Source organism: Callospermophilus lateralis, chromosome 7, assembly GCF_048772815.1.
Source record: "Callospermophilus lateralis isolate mCalLat2 chromosome 7, mCalLat2.hap1, whole genome shotgun sequence".
Classification (NCBI taxonomy): Eukaryota; Metazoa; Chordata; class Mammalia; order Rodentia; family Sciuridae; genus Callospermophilus; species Callospermophilus lateralis.
Genome location: NC_135311.1, coordinates 29,468,288 through 29,480,463, shown reverse-complemented (window position 1 = coordinate 29,480,463; position 12,176 = coordinate 29,468,288). Strand labels below are relative to the sequence as shown.

General features: G+C 33.2%; 1 pseudogene; it reads left to right on the top strand.

Moving 5' to 3' along the window:
* The first annotated feature begins 6,377 nt into the window (after positions 1 to 6,377).
* LOC143404142 (poly(rC)-binding protein 2 pseudogene) lies at positions 6,378 to 7,004 on the top strand (annotated as a pseudogene).
* Positions 7,005 to 12,176: the final 5,172 nt, after the last annotated feature.

Sequence of the window (12,176 nt, the reverse complement as noted above, 5' to 3'; positions counted from 1 at the left end):
AAATATCAGTGACAATAATGCCAATGACAGATTAAAAATGCAAATAATATAGTGGGAATTACTTTACATTTTTGGGTTTCATAACCTTCATACTCTGGCTAAATGAGGCTTGTTTGTTTGGTTCCAGGGATAGACTCCAGTGATGTATCACTGAGAAATGTCTCCAGTTGTTTTCAAAATATATATATATATTTTTTTCAAGAATCTCACTAAGTCTTTGAGGCTGGCCCTAAGCTTGTGATTAACTTTCTTTACTTTCCTGACTCACCAGCATTATAGGTATGCAACAACACACTGAGCTCATGTTCAGAAATTTTGATGCAGGTAGATTTTAGAAAAAGTAGTCAATCTTCTATAGCATCATAGTTAAAAGAAACAAAATGATAAATATATGTGTAACTGAACTTTTAGAGGTCACAAGTAAAACAAATAAAATAATTATAATAATTTATAAATAAATTCTTATAATTCATAAGTTATCACAAAATTGGTACTTTATAATAATTTAAGTTATAAAATAATTAGAATTTTTATTACATAATAAAATTATGACTATATTTTCTAAGAAAACTATTATATTTTTAACACAAACTATCCATAATTTTATCATTCTAATATATAAACAATGAAATTTGTTAGCTAACTACATGTATTTTTCATTCAACTTTCAATTCTCACACTTCTTTTCACTTCTAATACTTCTCAATGTAGATCAGCCACATTCCAAAAATTCATTAGCCACATGTGGCAAATGGATGTCACATCACAAGTGTATATCTGAGTGCTGTGGTTTCCTGGACTGCAGAAAATTGAATAACTGAAACCTTCCTTTCTTATTAGAACTGAAAAACATGTCTTTCTTAACAATATTTCTTCTTTAAACCAAATGAGAAAGAAATGGTATTTTTAGGCCCAGGAGTGTGCTATAAGATGAGAGTTGTCTAAGGCAGGCCATTCTTCTAAAGTGATAATTGTTAAGGTCAGTAGCCTTTTCATATATTAGACAGCAAACAGAGGATGATGCAGATCCTGCAGGAATTGTCCTCATGTCTTCATGTCAGTCTACACCTTGAGACTAAAATTTAGTTGTGGACAAAAAGATTAAAACTTTTTTTATTTTGCCATTGGGCCTTCATCCTAGTGATCCAGCTATGGTTGTATGGTTTATCTTTTTTTGTGGAGTATGCTGTGAGTTAAAGTACTAATAACATTTTCATGTCTACATGCATTTTGGCATTACCAAAATCATTTTATAGAACTTTCAATGTTAAATCAAGTAAAAAAAAAAATTCAGTGCTTTTTCCATGCCTAAATCTATGCAGTTATCTTGAAATTAGCATGTTTTGAATTCTGGCTTCCTGTTTCTATTAAATGTATTTAAGCTATCAAGTATTACCAATTTGTCAAGTATTATAAACTACCAGCAAACTTACTAATTCATGATTCAAATGAACAGTTTATGAGTAAGCCAAATTTAGACTGGGTTTATCTTGGCTATTCTGATTTCAGCAGAAATTTTTACAAGCATATGTTCTGCTATTTGACATGGTTACCCTGTCCTGGAAGAGAGATGGCTGTCCACTCTAGTCTTTTCATTCTCATCCACATGGACTCTTCTCCTTCATAAGCCTAATATGAGCTTCTTCTTCTTAAGATGGCGGGATTTACAAAGATAAAAATGGGAAGACATCAATATACACTATGTCTAAGAACAATACCAGTACATTTCCACATTTTCTCTCTTCTACTGGATGTAATATAATAGCCAATTTTTTGTTCACAAATTGATGAAGAGATATTATCTCTTAATAAAAACAGCTATAAAAGAGTATTGCCAATTTGCTGGGATACAGGGAAGGATATGGAACTGGAGATATTTTTGCATTTTATACTTTTTTATCTTTTCTTCCAGAGAATATTTGTGTCTATTCTAAATTTACAAAACTTTACCATACCACAGATACTAAGAGTCTAGTCAGGTTTTGAACTCAGAATCACAATTGCCTACCTCAAAAACTCAAAGATTTTCTTAGGTCACCATAATCATGCAACTTTTCTAGGGCTCTTGATATAGTTAAATTGGTAGAATGCTTGCCTTGAATGCAAAAGACCCTAGGTTGAATCCCCAGCACCCCCAAAAAAATTATAAAACTTTTCTAGGAATTTAGTAACTAAAAAATTATACTCTGCTATAGAAGCATAATTCTTTTCAGCTTCAGATCCTTTACTACTTTTTACTATTCAAACACTTTCAAGAACACTCAAGTTTTTTTGTTTTTTTTGTTTTTTTTTTTAATAGGGAATAATTTGGGTAAATCAAATTGGACTATGTTTTGAAAATAAAGCTAAATGAATCATTTTTATTTCTCATCAGGAGATAATAGTAAAAAAATGTGCATAACACACAATATACAGGCAACTTAGTTTGTTCCTTTTCTTTGGTTTTCATAGTCTACTTTTTAATCTACACTAAACCTAGACATTCTTTTCATGAAACAGTCTCCTGATATGAAAGTAAGAGAACAAGATGGATCTGCTGAAAAAGAATATTTTTTCCACCAGAAGTTTGACTAAAAACCTGAAGATATAAGAAAATAATCCTTTTATTTTTTTCAACATAGCAAATCTGTTTTCTATAAACCCCAGATGAAAGGCTGAAGTGGACAAATCCACAAAACACACAAGGAAACCACACAGAGCTAATGCATTTTCAACTGGGAACCAGTGACGAGCCCCTCTCCTTGTATATTTATTATTGGTGAGGTCATATGTCCATTTCTTGAATGTCATAGAAATGTATTATATGTATTTTTAACAAATAGAATGATAAAAAAAAACCTTCACTGCTTTTAAGCACAGAATATTTACATCATCCCCCCAAAAAACATTCTCTTACACATGCAACATTTTGTTCCCAGAAGGATGTTAGTGTAAAAGATTATAGAACTACATTTTTATTTTGCCTGACATCATGCAATATAATTCAAATACAGCTGCTGAACTACACAGTATCTGTGAGAGTCAATAAGCATGTGTGCACCAGTAAAGTGTTCCTTTGTATTGATGACTGCTTTTATATTTTATGGATTCACTACAAATTGTTAATGTTAACATTCAAGAACATTTGAGTTATTTCTTATTTTGGATCATTGGGACTAATGAGGCCATCAATAATTTTGAACAAATAATTATTAAACTCAGCTTTTTCTTTCCTAGTATTTCAAGTAATTCAATGACACTATATATTATTTTTTTCTGGTTGCTATGAAAATCATCATTTCCATCTTATCATTTCAATTTAATTAGTGTCAATATTATATGAGTTTACTAAATACAAAATAAAAATCTTACCACAGATTGTTTATTTTCTTGTAGTCTTTGTGCAACTACTATAAATATTTATGTACACATTATACATCCCCAAAATACACTGTATAATTTTTTTGTATGAAATAATTATAGATTATTATAAAACAAAGAGAAACAAGTATCAATCATAAGATTGCTAATACATGCTACCCATGATGATACACACCTAAAATAATTCCAGTGACTTGGGACGATGAGGCAACACGATAACAAGTACAAATACTGCCTCTTTTACTTAGCAAGGCTCTAAGTCACTCAGAAAAACACTGTCTCTAAGAAAAAATACAAAAAGAGCAAAGGAACTCAGGATGTGGCTCAGTGCTTAAGTGTACCTAGGTTCAATAAATGGTACCCTCCTCCCCCCCAAAAAAAGATTTGTAATATATTATAAAACAGGCAGTGTGGTAAAATGTTGACAATAATGTAACAAATACAGAATTTAATAGATAATAAGGAGAAATTATGAAATGTTATGAGTCACATTTTGGCTACAATATTAGTAGATATTTAGGTTTTGGTAAATTTTCTTTTCTATGTGCCACATATTTCTAAGTATAAATTTTCAATGTCATGATTTATAGTCTGAGATACCATTTAAACAACATGATACATTATTCTTTAATTGGTTATTTTATGTTCTACAAGATACTTTGCTCTCAGATTTTTAGAGTTTCATGAAAGTGAATTCAAGAATGGTTTAAAAGTCACTGAACACTATACAATAAAAAGTATAGAGAACCTTTAATATCTCTGGTGAAAACTCTTGACACGTTAAAGATGAGAAAACAGTTTTATGTGAACATTTTTAATTTAAGTCTTCACTTTCAAATATTTACCTACACAATGACAGTATACTTTAGATAACATTCAGTCAGAAATTCACCACATTATACACTTTTATCAGAAGTCCAGGTGCATAAGCTTTGTTGACTTTTCTATTTCATCTACTTTTTTCTATTTTTATACCCTTCATTTTTGGTTACCTTGAAAGTATCTACTTTTTAAGCTCTGTTATTACACATTTGGGGAAAGAACAAAATCAAAATAGCAAGCCACACAAGGAAGCTACTTTGTATATACCTTATTTTCACCATTTTAAAAACATTGGTGAGAATATCAAAAACCCACAATTTAGAAACAAACAAACAAACTACAACATCAAAAAAAAAAAAAAACACAAGACCACCAAACAGACAGAAGTACATTCATGAAAAAAACATGAAAGCAATAAATTCTCTTCTCTCAATTAAGTAGATTACAGAAGCAATAAAGAATTCCTCCAATCTTTAAAAATAAAAACATATATTTTCAGGAAGTTGGTCAGAATCAGCCCTTCACTTTTGAACACTGCAAAAAAAATATATTCAAAAGTATTTTAGAACAAAATATTTTATAAAAAATAAATAATGAGAAGTTACATAAAAGATAGAATACTTCCTAAAGTCACATCTACAGTAAGCAGCATTTAAGAAAAAAATTAAAATGCTGTCAAATTTGAAGAGTTTGCCTTACCAAGCTGTTTCTGTTTCTGAAAATATGTTAGGCAGCTTTCAATTTTAATTTGCAAATATATGCACAACCTGGAAAACCAGTATTTATATTTGATACCTACCACTTCAGCATGATTCAGTTTGGTCACACCATCAATTAAACTTGCAAAAAATCTCTAGATTCCCATTGCTGCTAAAGGAAATAATCACAAATATAACAGCTTAAAATAGTAAAACCTCATTCTTTTATAGTTATGGATGTTTTTATTATCATGACAGAAAATTAATATCAAAGTATTAGCAAAGCCATGCTCTTTTCAGAAACTCTGGAAGAGAATCATTCTAGCTTCTAGTGGCTGTTGGTATTTTTTCTGAGGTTACAAATGTTTCCCTTTTCCTTGTAGTGATACAGCCTTCAAGAGAGACAAACAATATATATATATATGAGAGAGAGAGAGAGAGAGAGGAGCATGGTGCTGTCATAACAAGCTACAACATTCAAGCATCATAGAATCTGAGAACTATAGCAACATAGAAGGTAGATACTCCATTGAGCTTATCTTATTCATGCTCAGACTATTTAAAATTTCATGCACAGTGGATGAAGAAAGAGAAGGGACACAGAGCCAGGAGAATGTAGCAAGACAGGTTAATTATGCACAAAAAGTGAATGTGATGGATAAAAATGAGACATCATACACTGTCTTTCGATGCAGATCAGAGGACAGAGCCATGTCCATAGTGGAGGTCTTGGAACCTCATAGTTTTTCTTGGAACTCTGGAAACTCTCTCAATCCCTCGGAGCTTTGGATTATTCCAACTAATACTCTATTCATACTTTCTGCCTGTCCTTCATCATCCTCTCACAATAAATGTGCATGGTACTTATTTGAATACTGGAAAAGTAGAAACTACATCAGTGATCTCTGTTACTCAATTTTTAAGAACCTTTCCTGTATATTTCCATGGATTCATGTATCTGGAGATGAATTTTTAATATTTTAGAATGAGGAACACTCAGTGATCAAAGCTAAAATATAAAGTGGGAGAAAATACTTGCAAAGTACATATGTAGCAAAAAGTTGATATGACAGAATGAAAGTGGTTTATATTTGTGAGGAAAAGAAGGCATACAAAAAGAGTATGCTACAGTCAAAATATTTCTAAATTCACTTAATAAAAGAGAAAATATTCAATAATCACATGAATACTGAGACAAGTTAACAAAAAAGGAAATTCACTATTGCATACCAACCAGGAAGGAAAACATTAACTAGAAAGGAAAAAAAAAAAAACCCTGAAGTTAAAAACATTGGAATTGGCCCAGACCAGCAGAGGCAGCAGCCAGAGCACTCTCTCCCGCCATCCTGCCTGCCCTCTGCCTGCCTCCACCTGCCCTGAGTCTCTTTCCTCCTTCCGTCTCCTCCTCCTCCTCCACCCGCCTGTGAGTGGGGGTGTTGCCTTCCCACCATTCCCTATTGTTCTGCCCCCCAGCCTTTCCCCTTCCTGCCTGCTCCCCTTTTCCCCTCAGTCATCTGGCACCTGCAGTTTTTGGCTTTCACCCCCACCAGTGTCCAAAGACTTGACCACTCAAAGTCCAGCTCCCATAACACTGCTCAACATGGACACCAGTGTGATTGAAGCTGGATTAAATGTCACTCTCACCATTTGGCTACTTATGCATGGCAAGGAAGTTGGCAGTATCATGGGAAAGAAAGGTAATTGGTTAAGAAGATGTGCGAAGAGAGTGGTGCACATATCAATATCTCAGAAAGGAATTGTCCTGAGAGAATTATCACTTTGGCTGGACCCACTAATGCCATCTTCAAAGCCATTGTTATGAACATTGACAAACTGGAAGAGGACATCAGCAGCTCTATGACCAATTTGACAGCTGCCAGTAGACCCCTGGTCACTCTGAGGCTGGTGGTCCCTGCTAGTCAGTGTGGCTCTCTCATTGGAAATGGTGATTTCAAGATTAAGGAAATATGAGAGAGTACATGGGCTCAAGTCCAGGTGGCAGGGGATATGCTCCCCAGTTCAACTGAGTGGGCCATCACTATTGCTGGCATTCCGCAATCTATCATTGAGTGTGTCAAACAGATCTGTGTGGTCATGTTGGAGAGCATAAGGAATGTGGCATAGTTGGGAATCAAGGATCTGAATGTGGACATAATGGAAGAAAAGGCAAAGTGGAATGAGTAGAAGAAAAAGTGGTGAAGGAGTAAAAGAATAGATCTGAGGAGGAAAAAGAAACTGCTAACTGTGTATTAGATGAGAAAAATATTGATCACAAGGAGGAGAAGACAGGAAATATTGTGGCAGCATAATACTTACCCCAGTGGCCTCATATTAGGCAATTCCTAAAAACCAGAACTTAATAGTATAATCAAACAAGGATGCCACACACCTGGATTCCTGCTCTTTGAGCTCTACAGAGATGTCACACTCTTTTTCTTTCAAGACTTCTAATTTCTTCCTCTCCAGGCACTGCTCATCCAACTTAAATCTTCTGTTGCTCCATTTCTAAACCTGTTCCATCTGAGCTCCCTCAGGTTGTCTCCAGTAGCTCACACCTAATCTTTTTTTTCTTCAACCCATCCCACCACTCCTTATACTCTGGTAGCCTCCCATAACTGAACTATTAATGCTCCATTACTGAAATTTTGAGCTACCCCTCTTTTTTCTGACTCCTGGATCACCCTCTGATTTGCTCCACCAACAAAACATCAAGCATATTTGGTGTAAGATTTTGTTTCCTATACAATGAGCTACATCTTTCACTCATTTTTTTGTATAATTAAATAAATAAATTATTTCACTCTTTTTAGAATAATACTTTAAAAGAACTAGTTGGAGAAATATAGTTGAAGTTACCACTAGGGTGACTGGAGGGTATAGTTAAAGCAAGAGGATATGAAGCTGTTTTCTGTAGCATCATTAATGTTCTATTTCTTAACAGAAATAGTAGCTACATAGTATGTTTCTCTTGTAATAATTTAAGATCTGTAGAATTTTGATGCTGACCAAGTATTTGCATTGTTAAATACGATCAAGTTAATTTCATAAAAGGTGGTGGGGAAGAGCATAAGGGAGAGACTAAAAAATCAGGGTACTAGAAATTATACTATTAAATGATTAATTCAAAATAAAACTAAGAATTCATTAGCTAAATATCGGTCTCAATATTTTGAGAAAGACAATTTTTATAGGTATAGACTGGAGGGAAAATACTAACAAAGGAGTAATATTTAAACATATTAACAGTGAATATAGCATAGAAAATGTCAGTATTTCTAAATATTGCATTGAAAACACAACTAAAATTAAAAGAGCTCTGGTAAATTTCACAAGTAAAATTTTTATATTATTTATATATTATATACTTGTAAAATGTATGGTATGTATAATGATGCCTCATTTAATGATGTGGATACATTCTGAAAAATACACCAAAAGGTGATTCTGTTATTTTGCTAATGATACAGGGTACTTACATAATTCTATATGGTATAGACTACCACATACCTATGTTATAATTTAGCCATTAGAGTACATAAAGTTCATTATTAATGAAAATATTGTGCCACATATTACTATAGGACTAACATTTCAGAAATCAATATAGATCTCATAATGAGGTGAATTATTAGTCCTGTGAAACTAAAGACAGAATACTTAAAAAGACTCTGGCCATTTAGGCAAGGATAAAACAGAGAAACTGACCTATCATAAAGGAGAAAAAATGACAACTTTTCCAAAGAAAGCTGCTAAAACAATGGAGTATCTGCATAACAAAAAAGTCCCATTGTATTATTTCCTGGTATGACTTAATAAATCATTCAATTGTAAAAAATACTTTAATATGAAAGAAAACCATAAGATATGCCAAACTTTTTATAAGAAAGAGATTTATTCAGTGTATATACTGGTTGGTGACTGTAATGCCAGCTACTTGAAAGAAAAAGGAAGAAATATTGCAAAATTAAGATCAGCTTAAGCATCTTAGTGAGATGCCTACTCAAAATAAACTTTAACAATGACTGTGAATGTGTCTGATAGTGTGCCACACATTTCCTTAATCATTCAGAATAATAAAATAATAATAATATAAGAGAGAGAAATATGGTTGTTTGTTTTCAAAGTTAAATGATATTTTTATAACAAAACAGAAAAAATACTTAAATTCAATTTATATTTATAATATGATATCATTAAAGGGTACAAACTGAAGTAACAAATTGGGAAAAAAAAACTAATTGTCTCACATATGACAAAATGTATGCCTCACATATGATAAAGGAGTAACAGAAGCTAGGGAAAGAGGATCCCAAGTTTAAAGCTAGGTTAGCAACTCATCCAGGCTCATAAGCAAATTAGAGACTGTCTCAATCATAAAAAATAAAAAGATCAGGGGATGTTGCACAGTAGTTAAGAATCCCTGATTTCAAAACTAGGTACCAAACAAAAAAAAAAGTAAATAAAAATAAAAAGAATGTCAAAAACAGAGACTCCAAAAAAGAGAAAGTAAGAGCTATGAATGGTAGCAGATTTCTATACTCCCAGCAGCTCAGGATACTTAAGAAAAAAAAAATCTGAATTCAAACCCCATCTTAGCAATTTAGCGAGGCCCAAAACAATTAAGTGAGACCATATATCAAAACATAATATTAAAAAAAAAAAAAAGATGTAGGATGTTGTTCAGTGGTTAAGTCCCTCTGGATTTGATCTCTGGTACCAATTAAAGGAAGGGAAGAGACTTCAATAGCCTCCTTTTTATTTTGAACATAAGTGTTCAATAATTATAAAATAGCTCAATAGCTTTAGAAAATTGAAAAGGCAATGTACATTGAGAAAGATATAAGGAGAACAGGGTTAGAAAGACAAAGGGAATACAGTGAGAAAAATGATTTCCAGAACCCATTTGCATCATAATACATCCAGTTTGACAAATATATGAGTCTTCACATAATTTTATCTAGATGTCACATACATGTGATATTTTGCATTCATGCATGTTTAAAAACATGTAGAGTTTGAGAAAATAAAAATATTCAAAAGAACATAAAAGACTTGATCATATATATGATTGTGTACATGATAAAACTCATCATTACCAAGTTGTAAAATTTCTTCTAAATCTACAATATCACCTCATTAAAATGTTAGCACATTTTACTTTTAATGAGAGAAGTGACCAGAGCAAAAATTTTAAAATTTATCTGGAATGTTATGTTATACATGAAATCAGCCCCCAAATTGTGAATTAAAAGAATAACATATTTTACAATAATAAAAACCAAGGAATCATAATACAATACAAAATCCATAGATAAATGTATATGTATGTAAAACTTTATTTGCACTTAATAGAAATTGAAAGGTCAACATAAGTCTGAACACCTCAAGAACAACATCACATGTGAATGATTGACATGGCCAAACCAAGAAAGATTGACTTGGGGGCAGAATTCACTGGTGTAGTTTATGTATACAATCTGCAAAGCACTGGTTTAAAATTCCAGCCTAATGATAAAAGGCATATCTTAAGTGAGGGCAATGTTGCAAAAATAAATGAATAGTAGCTCCTGACTTTCTCTCCATCCATGAATACATTAAATGGAAATATTATGTTTCAAGTTCCTCTTAGGCAAAGTAAAATGAATGAGTTGAGAGATTTATATAAACAGTACAACTAAGAAAATATCTGCCACTTATATGATTTTAAAAAGCTAGTGTAGACTTGGGCCTCAGTCCAGCCTTAGGCAATGTGCTATGTAATTGGAACAGAATTAACAACAGCCAATGTCACCCCGAAAAGAGGAATATTGGACCATACATATAACTCTCTACCTCTAAATAGTTTTTTGTGCTTTAGATTTTAATTTTGCTTGTGCTGAAGAAGGATCTTCACATTCATACTACTAAGAACACAGAAAAAAAAAATGATACTTATCTATGTTCTTGCAAGGGCATCCATGTGCTTAAAACCCTGGGATCAGGACAGAAAAATAAAATCACAAAATATTTTGGTTTATGCATATATGGGTATTCAGAACACAAAGAGCTCCAGTCTCCAGTCTGTACCTCTAAAAACTCCATTTTTTCTCAGCAGGAAAATTTGTCTTCACTGACTAATGTAACATCTTCCATTCAATGGAAGAAACTAGTTACCTCACATATAACAAGGCACTCTGAAAAAGAAAGGTAGGAGACTTAGACAGAGGACCCCAAATAGAAAGCCATTCCAAATGCTCAAGTTCTGAGAATGAAGCTTACTGATCATTTGCAAATCTCCCCTAGATCACAAACTATTGGTTTTCCATTGATTTGCAAGCATCTCAATGGGCTGGTAAAATCTCAAGCAGTAGTAGTTCAAAGAAGGGATTAGAAAGCACATATATTTGTTAATTCCCAGAAAAGGTTTTTACACACTCTCTCTGTAGATACTTGATAGACTGGATTCCACAATCTTCCCTGACATTTTTGATCCACAAGTCAAATAGTCGACACCTGTATACTGAGCACAGGTGTTAGAGTAGCTTTTGCCACCAGGCACAGTTGCACATGCCTGTAATCCTAGCAACTTGGAAAGTTGAGGCAGGAGGATCTTGAGTTCAATGCCCAGCCTCAGAAAAAGTGAGGCACTAAGCAATTAGTGACACCCTAACTCTAAATAAAACACAAAATAGGGCTGGGGATGTGGCTCAGTGGTTGAGTGCCCCAGAGTTCAATCCCCAGTGCATACCCCCAAAAAGAGAGGGAATAGATTTGTCAGTAATCTAATACCAAAAAGAGTCAAGAAACTATGGATCTGGGAAAAAGACAACTCTTGCACACTGTTGGTGAAAATGTAAGTTTAAAAAAGTCACTTGTGAAAACAATGTAAAACCCTTGAACTACTTAAAACAGAAATAACATATAACACGGTTAAATTAATTCTGGGTATAAATTCAAGAAGTTAAAATGAGTAAATCAAAGAAATTACTGAATGCCCATTATCATGTAGCAGTATTGACAGTAGTCAAAGAATAAAAAAAAAAAAAAAAAGACTTAGGTGAAGAGTGTCTCAGGAGTTTTATTTCAGGTGCAAGGGATCCAACTACTCCCCAGATAATCTCCACACTATACTTCAGACTGCTTTCTCTTGGCAGGAGAGGACACAGAGTTTCAAATGGGCTATACACTCCAAAACTATATAGACATGACACCGTTGGGTACCTCAGAAACAACTGACCCAGGAGAAAGGACATATCATCCTGCCACGTCTACAATGGGAATCCCACTTAAATACATTGCAGTAAGGTATCTGTGTCT